This window comes from Adiantum capillus-veneris, chromosome 23, assembly GCF_014529385.1.
Source record: "Adiantum capillus-veneris isolate H3 chromosome 23, ASM1452938v2, whole genome shotgun sequence".
In the NCBI taxonomy this organism is placed as follows: Eukaryota; Viridiplantae; Streptophyta; class Polypodiopsida; order Polypodiales; family Pteridaceae; genus Adiantum; species Adiantum capillus-veneris.
Genome location: NC_140953.1, coordinates 53,947,780 through 53,963,000, shown reverse-complemented (window position 1 = coordinate 53,963,000; position 15,221 = coordinate 53,947,780). Strand labels below are relative to the sequence as shown.

The 15,221-nt window shown below is 42.1% G+C and overlaps 1 pseudogene; it reads left to right on the top strand.

Moving 5' to 3' along the window:
• Nucleotides 1–14,418, top strand: part of LOC147427795 (uncharacterized) — a 40,500-nt pseudogene extending 26,082 nt beyond the window's left edge.
• The last annotated feature ends 803 nt before the right edge of the window (nucleotides 14,419–15,221 follow it).

Sequence of the window (15,221 nt, the reverse complement as noted above, 5' to 3'; positions counted from 1 at the left end):
TCTTGAGTCCGGATCGCTTCCCATTGAGGTCTTGGGCATGGAAAGGGTTGTGGAGTACATGCGTAAGACACAACGTAGCCCTTTGCATCGACTTCCTAGAATCGCATATGAAGCAAGTCAAAAGGTTCAAAAGACATGCAAGAGCAAAATACTAAGTTCGGGGTGGATGCTTGATATCAAGAAATGGTTTGGAAGATGGGATGCATGTCACTTGGTCAAGGATGCGTCGATCGACTCCCAAGTTAATGAGGCCTTCTTACAACGCCAATGTATCATGGCTTGGGAGAAATCTGGAGGTTCTCGCTTCAGCCATTACACCACACACGTTGCCCCAAACTACAAATCTCTCTTCTTCTCGGAACGAGGTAACCGAACCCATTCCTACATCCTTGAGCCCATCCCGTTGAGTGCGATCCGCACCATTGCCTCCATTCGTCTTAGCTCCCATTCTCTACGCTGCGAGACAGGACGTTGCGGCACTGGCGAGGAGTGTCATCGACTTTGCACCTTATGCCCTCGTCAAGTGCGAGAGAGTGAGTACCACACACTACTTGAGTGCTCAGCTTTTGACCACATTAGGTCCTCTTTTCCCCATATATTCAGCCATGAGCTCTCCCTACATACCTTCCTCTCCCAACCACGATGTGGACTCTCTATTGCGACGCTCATTTCAGCCATTTTTGAGCATCGAGAGTCACTTATGAACTCCACTCACACCACGTGACATGTTCATTTGGTCCCATAGGTCATATTTGACCTCCCAGGACGATAATAGAACTATCTATCTATCTATCTATCTCTCCCCCCCCCCCCCCCCCCCCCCCCCCCCCTTGTACTTGCTCCTTTCCAATGGACAATACTGTAGGATATTACTATTTGGGTGATCCACAATTGCTCTCTTTTGATGATCTGGAAGGTGGTCCAAGCATGGATGAGCAGATAAAAAGCCATCCGATTTGAATTTCCATTCAGACATGTCTCACTATTAGGCTTTTCTTTGTCATTATTGGGCTTCCGAATAGAGAAGCAAAGAAAGACATCCTTCTTTTGTTCTTGGATTACCAAAAGCTAGGACAAGGAAGAATATTTGCACAGTAGTGGCAAGGAATACACTTGGACCACCATACATTTTTTTAGCTACAAAAATCAAATTTCAGTACTGTCGAAGACACCATTCTATGGGTGTGCGCAACACTTTGACTCGAATTAAGGTCCCACACTCAATAAGTGAGCTTTTTGTGAAGAGAACCTCTTTCACAATGATCTTGAACAATAGTATAGGTGTAACCTCAATAAACCAATCTAAAATTTCTAATGTCTTGGGTATCATTGAAGGAATATAGCTGCTAGAAGTTCAAGGCTAGAGAATAAAGATGAGGATGTAGTGTTGCCATTGAGTGCTTGTGAGAGACAATTGCCTCGAGGAACCGTTATCACCAATGAAATAAGATATTTGGTGTATGCCTTTTGATCATTAGAGACTAGAGTTCTACCTAACAAGAAGGACATATGCTAGAAGAAAATTGGAAGGAAAAGTTTCATCAAACATCTTGTGCATCTACTCGATCAATTTCATGTACCAACAACTCTTAGAAATTGTAATTTGTTTGATAATCTTGAAGGTTGATTTGGTCAAGAAAAAACCAAATTTGGTAGTTTTCTATATAGCAATGGGTGTGTACAATACCTTACAAAGTTTATATACAGTACCAATGCATTCCTATGTAGTTCCAAATCTATTCTACCTAGAACCAAAGCCCCCATGCAGTACCAAATTTGGTGTTCATTTGTATAATAGTAATTCCAAAGCCTATCTATAGAGTACCAAGGCCTATGTATAGTACCTTTTCCCTCCCTAGAGGCACCAAAACCTATCTATAGAGTACCAAGGCCTATGTATAGTACCTTTTCCCTCCCTAGAGGCACCAAAACCTATCTATAGAGTACCAAAGCATCACTCTATTTTGCCAAAGCCTAATGGTGTAGTACCAAAGTCTTTGTGCATTACCAAACATACTCCTTGTATAGTACCAAAGAATTTTTGTTTATCACCAAAGCATTTGCAAGGTACCCATATGGGTGCTCTTTTGCATGGAGTTCTACTAAGCAGGTAGACAATACCAAATTTGAGTTTTTGTTATATGGCAATGGTCCATCACAATACCAAAGGTCTTTGTGTAATACCCAAGCCTCTGTAAACTACCCAATTTGGTACTCTCTTGCATGTCAATGGTTGTACATAGTACCAAAATCCTAAAGACGTTACCAAATATGGAAATAGTTTGTTATAATACCAAAAGTTGCACAAATAGTACCCACCAAGCATCTTTGAACTACCCAATTTGGTACTCTCCTACATTGCAAGAGTTCTAGATAATACCAAATTCCTAAAGTCACTACCGAATTCTAACCTCTCACATTAAATGCCAATTGTTGTTAACAATACCAAAAGCCACTTGTATTGGACCAAAGCCTAAATGGAGAACAAAATTTTGTACTCCATTGCACGAAACTGGACTTGTATAACACCAAATGTTCTCTGAATAGTCTCAAATTTGAATGGTTTTGATGATGCCCAGCTCTTAAGTGCTATTCTGTTTCATGGGGCAATGGTTGTATAGTACCAATGGTTGTATGGTTGTATACTTTGCTATGTATTGGTTTTATATTGTAGTAAAGAAGGTAGAAATGAATCATTTTAGTTACCCAATAGGAAATTTTGATACTCTTGATTTTTAAAGTTTGGTAGACTACCAAAGATGGTTCTACAATACCATATTTGGTATTGTCTACAACTAGTTCCAGCACTAACATATGAGTGGCATTTTACCATCTACATGAAGTTGGAATTTTCTAGCCTTTTTTTTTTTTATGACATGGGTTGAGTTGTACAAAAGATTCAAGAAGGCTCACCCTACAGTGGTCGTGTCTCTTAGATGCTTTGAGGCATTAAAGCCATACTTTGTTCGGAAGTTGAAAGAGCGGTATACTTGCTGCTATGTATCCCATGTGAAGGTGTTCTATTTCAAAGAGGATTTTAAACAGATGCAACAAAACAATTTGGGAATCACAAGAAAGGTCACTTTTGCACTTGCTCCATATGTTGTAGAAGTGATGATATAAGAGAGTGTTTTGCAAACCAAGTAGTATGTCAACACATCACTAGTATGTGGAATTCCATCATGTGTCTAAGGCCTCCAAACAGTGAATACCATGCCAAGAAATTCCTGTTGGGGGATTGCTCCCAATGTGGTGTATGAAATTTGACATTTTGTCCCACCAATGAGATAGCAAAGGATAGCAGGGAGGTATATGTGAAGGTTTTTATGGATGTTGGAATGGGACAGATTGATGCAGGTGGGAGTGAGAAGAAGAGAAAGGACTTGATTGTGCAATAAATGAAAAGTGCGGAATTTCTTAGCCTATCCTCAGCCCACCTCACGAGCTTCATCACGCATAACTTTGTCTTCCGTTGGGAATCCTAGCAATTTAAGGATTGTTTGCTCAAGTTTCCTAGCAATGTCGTTGTATCAATTATTGACTTTGTATTGAATTATTCTTTCCAAATGACATGTCACACGTCTGATGAGGATAACTTGGTCATGTGGGTTTCTTTTTCTTGGCATGTGGTTGTCCTTTGTTCCATGGAAGAATGAAGACATTGCAAGGCAGAAAAAAACATACGTTGCCCTGCAATTATCTTCGCCAAGGGGCTATCCTTATAAGATAACATATAAGTGCATGTTTGCTGAAAATCACCTCTATGTGGCCATGCTTCTAGCTTATTGCCAAATAAAGGGAATAATTGATTAATGCCTTATTAGCATAGATGGTTGGTGCGTGGAGATTTTGAGATGGGGGACTTCTAGAACTGGGCATGGCCATTCTAGGTTTCAATTATTCCCTTTATTGACAAATAAAGGGAATAATTGATTAATGCCTTCTGCTTAATGCCCTCTACGCATAGATGGTTGGTGCAAGGAGATTTTGAGCTAGGGGACTTCTAAAACTGGGCATGGTCATTCTACGTGTCAATCGGCGAGTGATGTCTTTCCACGTGATGAGCAGAGTGGGGCTTTTGGAGCTCCGCACCACCATCAAGATTCTATGTGTCAATCGTCAAGTTAGTGTTGTCATCTTGAAAGTGTATTATGGTGAGGTAGTAGGTGTGTAAATAAGAGTCTTCTTGTGTTTTAGATGAGCATACTAACCAAGACGAGTGGAAGACACAAGTGGGAGTGTGCAGGAGGGGCAAGGAGAAGGTGAAGATGAAGACAAAAGAGGAGGGTGAAGGAGGGCAAGCAATGAGTTGTATCTGTGACCAGGAGTTGGAGCAGGCGTTTGGGGAGAAAGGTGCCACTCGAGAGGGGGGGGGGGGGGGGGGGGGGGGGGGGGGGGGGGGGGGGGGGGGGGGGGGGGGGGGGGGGGGGGCCAAGGGGGGACCTAGCAAGGTGTGGAGAATCTTAAAAAGATTCCCTCTGTTGAGGTCCATTGAGCGAGTAAGAGAAAACAAATTGTGTACCTTATGAATAAAAATTCCTTCCATGTAGGGAATCTAAAAAAGATTCCTCCTCTCTCTTTGTTTGTTTATCGTACCTCTCTCTATCTCTTTGTATGTCTTAGGCATGATCGGATGGGGGTGGGAGGGGGCAGGTTTTTGAAATTCTAGGGAAATCATTTTGGTATTTGAATTAGAGAAACTATGATATACCTCATGAAGAGATATCACGTCCATTCTTTTTGGGTTTTTTTAATTTTTATTTTTGCAAAACTCACAATTGTGAATGAATTATATTAGCAACCCAAAAGAATTACAAATACTAGTCATGCTCGCCAAGACGTCTCCCAACTTTGATAATTACAATGGCTGAAAGGGGGGCCATCCCAAGGCACAAGAAAGATACCAGACTAGACAAGGAGTAGACACTCACCCATGCAGGTTAGACAATGCCTTGTTCCACTCAATATAGTTCCTCCGGTTCCCATTGGGGCCGATAATTTCTTTCTTGCTTTCTTGTATGATCTCTATGAATCTAGCTATTTCCAGAGCGTTTGTGAAGAATCGACAACTCTTGGCCTTCCACACGTGTTTGAAGTAGCAAAATCTAACAATTTGAGTGTAAATAAGAAGTGTCTGTCCCTTGAACACCTTCCCTCCCAAGAAGAGATTGTTCTTGAAGAACCAAATTTTCCATGTATTTTGCACCCATTTGTAAATTTTTGTAGCCAAGTCATTGATTGCGGGGCATTTCTTAAATAGGTGAGGGAGGTCCTCACTTATAGTTTTGCACTGTGAGCACCTATCTGAACCAATATCTCTAGCCAAGACCTTCACACCAATTGGTAGGGTTCCCCAAAGTACCTTCCATAAAAAAACCTTTATCACAAATGGCCATTGTGGGCATGAGATGTTCTTAACAATAGCCACCCATCTTGCTTTTGGCCATTTCTTGCCCCACTATTTGTTTAAGGGGGAGAACCAATCCATCAAAACCATGAGGGTGTTGTACACATCCTTGGTATGTGGTTTCAGGAAATGTTTGTCTATATGCCATCGCCATGCTTTCCATTCAAACAAAGACTCGTAGGCCGGCAAGCACCAACCATCTAGTCATTCTATTACTCTGTTGGCCAACAATCTTTTAGTCCCATTGAGATGAAACTGGGAGGCTAGTTGGTTTGATCCTTTCCAGCCTCTACTATCGTTGTCCCAAAACTAGCCCATCTGTTGAATTCCTTTGTTTTTCATCTTTTTGGCCAGTTCCCTCCAGAAGGAGTTTAGCACCACGCTTCCCGCCTTAGAAAGTTACAAGGACCAGTGAGTTATTGAGTTGTGAAAATACCTAGCTATCTCTCCCCATTTTAAGGCCTTCACTACTCACCTGTTGTGCCCCAAGCTTCAGGCTAGACCACTGAGGGGCAAGTAACTTATCGTGCAAGTCCAACCCTTTCCACTATCCACCTTGCAAGCACAGCTTGGCATTGTCCATCATGGACTTTGTCATAATAGCCCACACTTGGTCTTGCTTCATAATTGCTACCACAAACTTGGCACATTGGGCCTCCGCATGAGTAATAGGGTTGAGGATTTTGATACCGCCTTGCTCTACAAATCTTTCTATTGACTCCCAACTCGCCCATTGCTAGGGCACCAAGTCTTTAGTCATGTTTTTCCATAGGAATCTTTTCACTGGTTTTAAGAACTCCTTCCAGTTGTGTTTGTCTAGCTTTAGCATTGGACCATTGAAGGCTATGTAGGGGAGCATAAATGAATTGATCACTTTTAATCTGCTTGCAAAAGGGAGAAACACGTACTCCCACCTTCGCATCTTGCTCCTAATCTTATCAAAAACCCATAGGAATCTTTGTTTGTGGGCTGCTTCCACCCCCAAAGGGGCTCCTAGGTGCTTGGATACCTTCCCTTTGGACACAATTTCCCCGGTCCACATTGACGGATCAAACGAGTAATTTTCTAAGAGGGAGAATCTCAATCTTGATTTTTCAATATTGCACTTTGACCCTGATGCAATGGCATAAGTTTGCACAATCTTCCGAGCTCGTTAGGAGAAATATGAATCCCAAAAGGGCCTTGTAAGAGAAATCAATCAAATTTTAGTCAATAATAGGACATAAAAGGGGGGGCATGGATATTCCATTGATGGCCGGCTTTCAAAGTCACATCGTGGGAACAAACCCCATTCGGGGAGCATGAAAAAATAAATAAATTGTTCTTGTGGGTTCCTGCATGCCGCCACCTCCCTCCTTGACTGCTGCTCACACACAGAGGGGGCCGCCAAGCATGGCACCACCCTCTCCCTCTCCTCCATTATCTCTCTCTCTCTCTCTCTCTCTCTCTCTCTCTCACTTATACCCAAGTGGAGTAGCCCTCCTCCCTTGTTACATTTTACATATAAGACACCTCTCTCTCTCTCTCCCTCTCTCTCTCTCTCTCTCTCTCTCTCTCTCTCTCTCTCTCTCTCTCTCTCTCTCTCTCTCTCTCTCTCTCTCTCTCTCTCTCTCTCTCTCTCATACCCAAGTGGAGTAGCCCTCCTCCCTTGTTACATTTTACATATAAGACACCTCTCTCTCTCTCTCTCTCTCTCTCTCTCTCTCTCTCTCTCTCTCTCTCTCTCTCTCTCTCTCTCTCTCTCTCTCTCTCTCTCTCTCTCTCTCTCTCTCTCTCTCTCTCTCTCTCTCTCTCTCTCTATCAAAATGATACCAAGGATCAAAAATAAAATATAATATGATTCCCATACATCTCTCTCTCTCAAATCTCCTTATCTCTGGCTCCATATTTCTTTGATTATCACACTGTTTAAATTTACCTAAAAACCTCTGAATAAGAGGCGAATAGTTCATTTTCCGCCCTCACAATATCTCTCTATTCTCTTGAATAAAATATGAAATAAAGTAATTGAAGCTCTTTTACACAATTTTTTCTCGCATCAAAACTAGATAAAGCTTAAAGGCCTCCCTCTCTCTCTCTCTCTCTCTCTCTCTCTCTCTCTCTCTCTCTCTCTCTCTCTCTCATTCTCATCCTCCTCCATATGAAAATGCTATTAGCCAGCTAACATCACATGGGTACATTCAATAACCGAACACTAAAACTGCAATGAGCGTAGTCTACAAAATAACAATCTCTGCGTTCACCGAAACACAACAAGTTCTCTGCACTGTCTCTCAGCATACACGCCTTATCATGGCTTCGAGTCCAACTCGCCCCACCCCCTTGTGAGCACACACACCATCATACACACATACACAAGCACGCCTTCCCTGTGGCGGATTCCTCTTGCTAAACAGCGCAAAGATACACACACATCGGCTGCGGTATTTTCTCTCTCTAGCAAAGTCATGTAGAGTGGCTTTATTACGTTGATATTCTTTCTCAACAAACCTACACTAAGGTGGATGATCCCTCTCAACCTAGGCATACTACTCCTTCAAACACATAAACGGCATACCTATGTGAGTACTAACCCGGATACACACACACACACACACACACACACACACACACACTAGCACACATAATGGATACGAATTTAAAACACTTACAGAGTTACCACAGGGCGACGTAGTAGGCGGTAATACATTTGCAAATACACACATATGCACACGGGTATACTATGAGGCACTTGCAATCAAACGCTACTACATAAAGTCGGATCTGCATCAAAAGCTTGGAGGTCTCTCTCTAATTTACAGTGACATTCGTCACATCAACTTTTTCCAATGGAAGTAATCTATGACATCTTTTCCATGGCGGGAACTTCAAACCAGGTAGACCTTTTTAGTCTACCAAGATTGAGGTGTTTTCGTCATAAGAAAGATCCTTCAGTGAAATATGACAAAAACTAATCTCATAATATCTGCTTTGATCTTTAGGAATAATTTATCGCATAAATATGCTTTCTTTTATTTTTTAATAGCATGGTCCTTTGTACAAAGTAAAAACTTGACTGGAGTCTTGTAAATATCGGTATCATACAAGCTAACCTAGAATTAGTGTAAGTATATCTTTATACGATGCTGCTTCATCATTGTTTTTTTAACTTGTAAAAAAAAGAGAATACTACTTTTAGCCTTTTACTACCAGTTGCCTTGTATCAACATACATGATGGTTTATATCAAAAATTTCAGACAAAAAATAAGACTCTTATACGTAGTTAAAGCACAATAAAGTGGCAGGTATGGAGTAACCATAAAGCCATATGTCAAAAAGTAAAATACGAAAACGCTATTAGCCAGCTAACATCACATGGGTACATTCAATAACCGAACACTAAAACTGCATTGAGTGTAGCCTATAAAATAACAATCTCTGCATTCACCGAAACACACCAAGTTCTCTGTGTTGTACAAGCCTTGTCATGGCTTTGAGTACAACATGTGCTTGGTGTCATTTTAGGATCTGCTTTGATCTTTAGGATTAATTTATCGCACAACTATGCTTTCTTTTATTTTTAAATAGCATGATCCTTTGTACAAAGTAAAAACTTGACTGGGTCTTGTAAATATCCATATCATACAAGCTAACCTAGAATTGGTGTAAGTATATCTTTATACGATGCTGCTTCATTGTTGTTTTCTATTTTTAAAAGAGAAGACTATTTTTAGCCTTTTACTACTACTTGCCTTGTATCAGCATACACGATGGTTTATATAAAAAAATTCAGACAAAAATTAAGACTCTTACATGTAGTTAAAGCACAATAAAGTGGCATATATAGAGTAACCATAAAGCCATATGTCAAAAAATAAAAATATATAAAAATTTGTTTTAATTAGGAGTGGTGGACAATCCCATTTGGGTGTAAAAAAATCAAGATTTTGACACACATAGCATTATCAGAGAATGACAATAGGAAAAAATTCACAGATAAATCCTCGAGATGAGGGAGGTAAGGAAAAATCAACAAATTGGTTTATTTTTTACAAAACCACATAAAATAAGCGAGGAAACTCTCCCAAAATTTTCAAAAGAACTCTAGTAAACCTTGTAATTTTTAAAGTTCATACATGCATAAAAGGTTGTTCTAAACTTGGTACTTCCCATAAAAAAAGAGAGCAAAAACATAATCAGTGCTCTTTTTTTGCGTGTTATCCTAATTGGGGAGAGGATATGATCTTCAGCTATCGTATCCTTCTTATTGATCTTTTCTAGTAAAAAAAACCCTCACCCTTATATCATGCAAACTGATTGTACTTATTATGTGAATTAGGACGATACATGTATCCCGTTCCCAGAGCATAGGCTTTCCTTGGAGAATGCCAATCCAAACATGCATAAGTTTAAGTACTTACCAAGTGGAAAACTTCGACCGTCTTCCATAAGGGATTTCCCACAAGGATGTACACCAGGGTTTCTCAACAAACTTGAAGTTTCCAAAAAACCAGACCATACCATTGCGGGAAAGAAAACCATTAGGAAAAGAATTATTCCAAAGCGAAAAGCAAAAAACCTACCTTTAAACATATACAAGGAGATGGGGGGGTCTACGGCGGTGGGATAGCGATAACAGGCAGAATGGGTTATTTGGATACCTGTCTTCCCATCAAAGGTTGTCCAAGTTCTAACTAGATGCTTTTTTGTTGGATGATGGTAGTTATAAACCTATTCTTTCATAGGTTCTGGAGCTCATTCAATCTCCTACCAGAAACGGATGTACCAAAATAATTTCATTTTATATAAAAAATGTCTCTTGTCTCTTGTCATTCAATTATAATTTGTCATGTTTCAGTATATGGTTCTTAAATGAAGTGATTTCAAATATAAACTCTCTCTCTCTCTCTCTCTCTCTCTCTCTCTCTCTCTCTCTCTCTCTCTCTCTCTCTCTCTCTCTCTCTCTCTCTCTCTCTCTCCTGTGTCGACAGCCTATATAATATATATATATATATATATATATTTCATTCATACACACACACTCCAGCACACCGACACACTCCATCACCCGCTCTATCTCTCTATCTCTCATCCTCTCTCTCTCTCTCTCTCTCTCTCTCTCTCTCTCTCTCTCTCTCTCTCTCTCTCTCTCTCTCTCTCTCTCTCTCTCTCTCTCTCTCTCTCTCTCTCTCTCTCTCTGCAAAAATATCCCTCCCTCTCTCTTACCATACACTCATACACATTGTCTTTCCCCATACACACACACAAGCACCTGCACACTCAGATAGTTACATACACACACACTCACATACACACACATACGTACATTGCACGCATATGTACGCACACATATTCAAACATATTCATATGCACGCACACATATTCAAACAAGCATACGTACGCCATACGCACATACAAGAAGATAGATTAAAGGAGCTCAACATCGACACCCAAACAACAAAAAATGATGACCAAATCACGCTGGTACAGCCAAAATGAGTTGACCAGAGAAGATGGCATGGGCAGATATGTGGAGGCTAGCAGAAGCAGGGCAAAAGGCTGGAGCAGCTAGGAAGATCATGGGCTAATAGGTAGCAGTGGAGATGTATGACTGATGCAGTTTATAGGCCAAGAAAGGCTCCAAAAGGGGCTAATTTGGAGAACAGGTGAAGGAGATGCAAAGTGCAACTTTTGGGTCCAAGAATGTAGAGCTTGAAGTGCTGAAGGAGCAAATCCAGACGGCTCATCAAACCGAGCTACGGAGGCCAAGATATTAATGGTTGAAGGTTCAGTGTGTTGCGCATTCTTGCCAGACAAGGCAACTGGGAACAGGTGATCCAAGTGGAAGTCAGGGTATAGGCCTGTAGTGCTCAATGTATGGACCCTACCTATTTTTTTAGATTGCAAATTGGAGCCACGGATTGCAGTTTATGATCGGTTGAAGTTTAACCCGGGGCTAGGTTGGTGCCCACTTGACCATATGGGGAGGCATGTCATCTGGCATCTTTTAAGCCTTGACAAGGTTCTGGAACAGGGTATGCATCATACGGAGCTAGCAGGAATTGACTGCACATCAAACGGAGCCCGGAGTGGAAAGATATAAAAACCGGAAGATTGGATGCACTTGTTCAAGGCTGATTGCAGATGCTTTCCTCGGTTTTTGCGGCCTTGGTTTGGGGACTTGAGGAGTTGTGAACTGCGGCAAGGTTCGGGGAAGTTGAAGTCGGCTCAATGAGTTTGCGGCCGGGTTTTGCGGATCCATTATCGGATCGCCAGTGAACAGTTGGTAAGGAGTGCAAGAAGTTAGAGTTTTATTCCATCAAATGAATTTTTCTTTGTTTTTGTTGAAGGAAAAAAAGGCTTGGAGTGTAAGCCCCAAAAGGGCGCCACATGGCAGGTAGCATGGTCCCACATCCGCGAAGCTGGCTCACGTGCTCACTGTACATATGTTGGCCCGTGCGCCCATTGGGAGTACACGAGGATAGTGGGAGCTCTGTGGTGCCTTGGCTATGGCGTCGCCTGCGGATTCTGCGTTGGTGGCTCTAGTCGGCCGTTGCATGGCGGCGCTCTCAGATAGGCAACGGCTTTGAACGGTGTGGGCGTCGATGGCGCGCTAGTAATATACATTGATGATGTGGCCGATCAGTGGTGACAGGGGTTCCCGCGCTGCACCCTTAAGGGCCATTTTAAGAAAATGAGCCACCCCCTAATAGCGATGTCGCTATTGCTCCAGAGGAGAGGGGTCCCGCCAGTGGACAGCAAGAGGGATAGAGTGAGAATTCGACGGCTTCAAGGGGAAATACAAGGGGCTTAGCCTGCCACAAATGTCAACCAAGGGAAGAGAGAGAGGGAACCAATCAGAGAGGAATCCAAAGTACCAAAAATGCAAGTGCAAGTGCAAGGGAGGCCAAATTGAGTGGACAAAGAGTCAAGAGGTGTGCACCATGCAGTTACCTAAAAAATCAAGTGGGCCAAGTGGTATCAATGCAAAGAAATTCTAAAAGAAGCTTCAGTGAATTGTACGAGCATGCTAGCTCATTGTTTTTTCCTTTTTTAGCCTTAGCCAAAGCCCTATAAAAGGACATAGAAGTGATTTTTTTAGGGCTGTTTGCTAGGGAGAGTGATTGGAGGTTTGTATGCCTGTGTATTGTAAGCTTGCCATTGGAGCTGCATACTTGATTGTACTATCTTTCTATGCAATACTACTAAGCACTTGCCCCTATTTCTCGTGTTGCTTCTCCCCATCCCCTCCTTTTCTCTCGCTCTTTGTGTATTTGCCAGTGTTTGTAGAGGGTATGCCTGCAGCTTGAAGGGTGTTACCAAGAGGGAAGAATTGGGGTGTTTTGTGAGTCGGGAAGGGTGAGTTGAGCAGTGTGGGTGCATTTGTGCTACAAGGTGTTTTTTTGCAAGGTATGAGATAGTTATTCTGTGTGATAAGGTGGATTTGTTAGTTCAAAGTAGCTCATTTGAAGGGGTTATTTGAGAGGTTAGGGGTGTTGTGGATAGCCTGAGCTGTAGGGAGACTTTGTGTTGTGTGTTGGGTGTGTTCCCTATTCCCCTTCTCCATCTTCTGGTGCTGAGATAGTTATTCTGTGTACTAAGATGGATTTGGTAGTGCAAATTAGCCAATTTGAAGGTGTTATTTGAGAGGTTAGGGGTGTTGTGGATACCCTGAGCTGTAGGGAGGCTTTGTGTTGTGTGTCGGGTGTGTTCCCTATTCCCCCACTGAGGAGCAACTGATTGCTCGTCGGTTGTGATCAAAAAAGGTTATTTCCATCAAGAAGAGATGGCAACGCATTGTTACGGACCAATTTTCACTGGAGAAGAAGATATGGAAGAGTGGATGGCCGATTTTGAGTTGTATATGCTATCACTGCATATGCCAAATGAAGATAGAAAAATGCAAACGATTCCACTACTGATGCGGGGAAGAGCAAAGACATGGTTCTATGCCTTGGAAGGGGAGCCAAGACTTATGTGGTCGGTGTTACGGGCCTGTTTTTTGCAGGACTTCTGTAAAGAGGTATCTCATGTCGATCTAGATGCAAGGTTGAAGAATTTGAAGCAGGATGTAAACGAGGAGTTTGGTGTTTTCCTCGCCTGCTTCGAAGAGTGCTGGAGGTACTTTGCAGTGGCCATGCACTTGGCTAATGGTGGTGAGTACTTTAAATTCAAAAAATTTATGGCTTGTTTGAATCCCAAAGTTCAGAAAAAGGTGATTTCAAGTGCCCGGAGAATTACAACGGGGCTGTTGCTATTGCACGGTCTAAGAGCCAAAAAATTAAAAAGAAGATTGAGCAAGGTCCGTTGGGATACGAAGTGATGGTTCCCAATCCGACATCGAGTATGAGAGATGAAGTTCAAATGGAGAATCAACCTAATTAGGGGTAGAACTGTTCCTCAGCCAAGCAAAAGAAGACGAAGATGAAGAATTACTCAGAAGGATTTTCAGTTGGGGCGTGGTAATCCTAAATATGATCTGGTAAGAGATGTCCAAAATCAAAAAGCTAACATTACTTTTGGACAGCTGCTTGCATTAAACCCTAAATTAAGGAGGCAATGGTCAACCAGTGTCAGTACGAGGCTTCCCCGAGTAGGAGGAGATGTGCATGCGATACAGAATCTAGCCTTGAGGGTGGGGAGTCCGACCTATGTACTTCCGGTGGTGGACGTTTTGCTTAAAAAGAAGAAGCATGTTCAAGCCTATATTGATGGTGGTGCTCAGGCCTGTGTGATCACAAAGTTTGCTATGAGGGATATTGGTATTAAAGCTGTCGTCAGGTCCAATGTGCAAATGAGGATGGCCAACCATGCCAAAGCTCGGTGTTTAGGAGTGGCACATGATGTGAAGGTAAAGGTCATGTGAATTGAATGCTTGATCGATTTTTTTGTCATGAAAGCAGGTGAAAACACTTATCCAGTTATATTGGGGAGACCATGGTTGTTGGAAATTGGGGCCAAGCAAGATTGGGAGAAGGGGATGTTTACCTTGCCAGATCGAAAAATGGAGGGCAAATTGTGTTGGATCTGAAGATCAAGGAGAAGCGCTTTCATCCATCACCCGGGGGTGATAATCGAGATTCTAGCACCAGTTACGAGTATGAAACCAAGTCAACATGATGAAGGCTCCACTAGTATTGAAGAGGAAGAGAGCGATAAAGATTTATTGAAGCTAGATACTGATTTACTCGGAGTCACTGTAGATTTTGCCAGTGCAAGTAAAGGTATGCAAGCCCCTGTCTATAGTCTGAAGTCTAAAGAGGTGGAAGATATGCTAGATACAGATTTAACCAAACAAGAAAAGGAAGGCTATATGGACCTATGTGCATCCTATCCTGATCTATTTGCGACGGAGTATAAAGATTTTAGAGGAGCTAAAGGAGTGGAGCATCGGATCCTACTCAAAGATGGCTACAAGCCAAGAGCACAGAAGCTATGGAGGCTGGGAGATATTCAAAAGGAGGCTCTTTGGCAGGAGGTCAACAAGTTGCTTGAGGCAAGTATTATATATCCAGTGAAAGAGTCTCAGTGGGTTTCTCCTGTTGTCATTACTCCAAAGAAGAATGGAAAATGACGAGTATGTGTAGACTATAAGCCTTTGAATGCTGCAACCAAGCGGAATCATTACCCTCTGCCGTTTCAGGATGAGATTCTAAATCAGGTTTCCGGGCACGAATGTTATTCTATCATGGATGGTTTTTCAGGTATTTTCAGATTGGTATTGCTCTTGAGGATCAGCTGAAGACTACCTTCATTTCTCCATTTACAGGATGCCTTTTGGACTAGTGAATGCACATGCTACATTTCAAGACTGGATGCGCCATACTTGGGTAA